This window comes from Nicotiana tabacum, chromosome 7, assembly GCF_000715075.1.
Source record: "Nicotiana tabacum cultivar K326 chromosome 7, ASM71507v2, whole genome shotgun sequence".
NCBI lineage: Eukaryota > Viridiplantae > Streptophyta > Magnoliopsida > Solanales > Solanaceae > Nicotiana > Nicotiana tabacum.
In genome coordinates this window covers 126,797,232-126,800,164 of record NC_134086.1, presented here as the reverse complement: position 1 = coordinate 126,800,164, position 2,933 = coordinate 126,797,232, and positions in this window count along the sequence as shown.

Here is a 2,933-nt window from a genome sequence, read left to right as displayed (position 1 = left end):
CTGGACTTGACAATTATGTTAAACACTTGCTTTTTCATTTGTCATTTCTAAAGCACCGTTGGGCGACACTCTCACTCTTATGAACGATCCTCATGCCAATTTGGCGAATCTTGCATTTAACGATTTTCTTTATGTTTTACTTGCCCCAGTTCCACATGACTCGGGCTTCAAATAATCTCAAACCGTTCTTATTTCCTTTAAATGTTCTGGTTGCCTTTCCGGGGTTTTATGATTAACTAGGCCCAAACTGTGTGCGCATGTCATGTCACTAGAATCGGCGTTGACCAAAAATGATAAAAGGACTAAACAAAAGATGACTGGAAATAATAAAAGACTGGATTTTGCATTAGACTACCTGTGAAATGGTTTGAATAACAAAAACAAACCAGAATAAAATCCTAAAACAACCTGGACAAACTTAAACAAACCGCTACGACAAAACGGAAAGATAAGACAGTTTGACACGAGACAATATCCGAATTACAACCCTAATAATCCGAACAACAGAAATGAAAACAAAATAAGCCACCACAAGCTTCTCTCTTGCTAACCAAGGAACGGAGCGTCCTCCCACTTTATCAAAATTGGCATCTTAGCCACTGAGCTTCGCATCAGTATTGTCCAGACCATTGCCAACTTCGATATCATCAACCTTAGTCAACAATTCCCCAATAGGATTCGAGTGCTTCTGTCATCAGGCCTGATCCCCGCAAAGTGTGTATCATGATGTGCAGGTAAAGGATTCCGCGCGATATTCTGGGTGTCATTGTCCGGCTTACCACAAACCAACCACCTTAACTTTCTTTGTGATTCAAAACAAAACAGGTTAAAATGGACTCAGTCGGTCCTCATTATTAACAACATCTTTTCTTCTTTTTTTCATTTTTCTTTTTTTCTTGATTTTTTTTTCGATTTCTTTTTTCTTTCTTTTTTTTTCTTTTTTTTTCATTTTTTTGTTGTGGTCGAATCTTATGGAGATTGCCTACGTATCATGACCCCGCATGAATCAGACCTTGCGTAGTTCGGACCAATAAAAGATAAACAATAAACATTTTTTATCAATTTTCATATTAAAACAAACTGGGTTTCAATGGTTTGAAGATGACCTACAAACTCGAAAATCAAACAACCCACATATTTTAATCAAAAGATTTACAAAATCCAAAAACAAACGGCCAGCTTCCTTTCTCCGTTTGACAAATGCAACCGAACAGTTATTTTTGCAAACGTGGCCCCTTCCAAATTTTGAGGCCGGAGAGGATTATTTTATGACACTTTACACATTTGTCCGTTCTTTTACGAAAATAGCCTTTCGACAACTGAAAGATACTCTAAGGCTATTTTGGCAAGAACGGTTTAAGACGCGGCCGAAGCTGGCTCGACTTATTTTGACTAAAAAAACAAACGGTATTCACCTAACCGTTGACTCTTTTTTTTTTCAAATTGCAATAAAAACCGGGTGTTGCAAACACGGCCCTTCAGCGCCTCGGGGGCGAAGATTTTTTAAGGCTGTGTGGGTCAACTGGACCAAAATCCTAAGCATGACCCAAAAGGTGGTTGTTTATGCAAAGTCAGCCTTCCGCGTCCTTTTCGGGAACATTCGGCTATGTCTTGACAAAACAGCGTCACCCGACTTCTTTATGACAAAATTAAAATTTGACATATTTTTTTTTTGGCTATTTTTTAGCAAAAGGGGAGGCTAGACACCGTCCGACTTATTTATGATAAAATTAAAATTTTGACACGTTTTTTATTTATTTATTGGTTTTTGGCTATTTTAGCAAAAAGGGGGGTTGGACCCGATGAGGGTTGCCTACGTATCTCACATCCGGTGAGAATCAAACCCGCATAGTTCGGGCAAATTAACCGAACTATTTTAAAACATGACTCTTTTCCATTTTTATTTTTTCCTGGCAAGACAATCTATTTTCCTTTTCTATTTTTTTGAAAAAGAAAAAATAACGTTTTTTTTCATTTTCAACAAACAATAAAACAATCTATTTTTCCAAAAATAAAAGACTATTTTTTTTCTATATTTTTTTAGTAAAACAAAATAAAATATTTTCCTTTTTTTTCAAAATTTCGGCAGAGTTTCGCCAGTAATTGGTCATTGATTTTTTTCTAAAATAATCAATTAACTCCTTAACTGATATATTCTTTTTCCTTTTTTTTCCTTCAATTTTCCAACATTCCCGAGATTCAGAAACTGGTCAACATGCAAGTTCGAAACAAATATATGTACAGAGCAAGTAGGATGCATCAGAATGGTCTTTTCATTTCAGGTTGCTAGTCCTTGACGGACCCAACCTCTGTGTTGAGTCCCCTAAGTCAAATGCAACGTGATGAAAATAAGCGTTCCTACTAGGGATCCGACATGAGGTTTCGTTATACTAAGTTTATAACCTGGGTATATGTTCTAGACTGTGTACCCGAGCGGACAACTCGAGTCGAGGAGGGGGCAACTTACCGGGAACCAAAAGGCCATCTGGCTTCGTAACTTATCCGTCCTCTTTCTTATTTCAGGTATTGACACTAACAGAATAGGGAGCCTCGACCAGTGAGCTTCTCCCCGGAGGTAAGAAGAGAAAGGTTTCGGTACAGTTTATATGTACAGTTCAAATAATATCAAAGCGGTAAAAGCAGCATTTAGCACATTAGGCTCAAATATGTAAAAATCAGATAAAACCAAATATAACAATTTATCTAAGCTCGAATTCTAACCCTGAACCAGAGATTCTGGGTTTATCCCCAGTAGAGTCGCCAGAGATACTGTCACACCTCCTTTTAACGCTCTCACGGGGGTACGTAGGGAGTTTTTTCCAATTAAAGGACAATCGAAACGAGATTTATTTATTTATTTCAGAGTCGCCACTTGGGAGATTTAGGGTGTCCCAAGTCACCAATTTAATCCCGAATCGAGGAAAAGAATGACT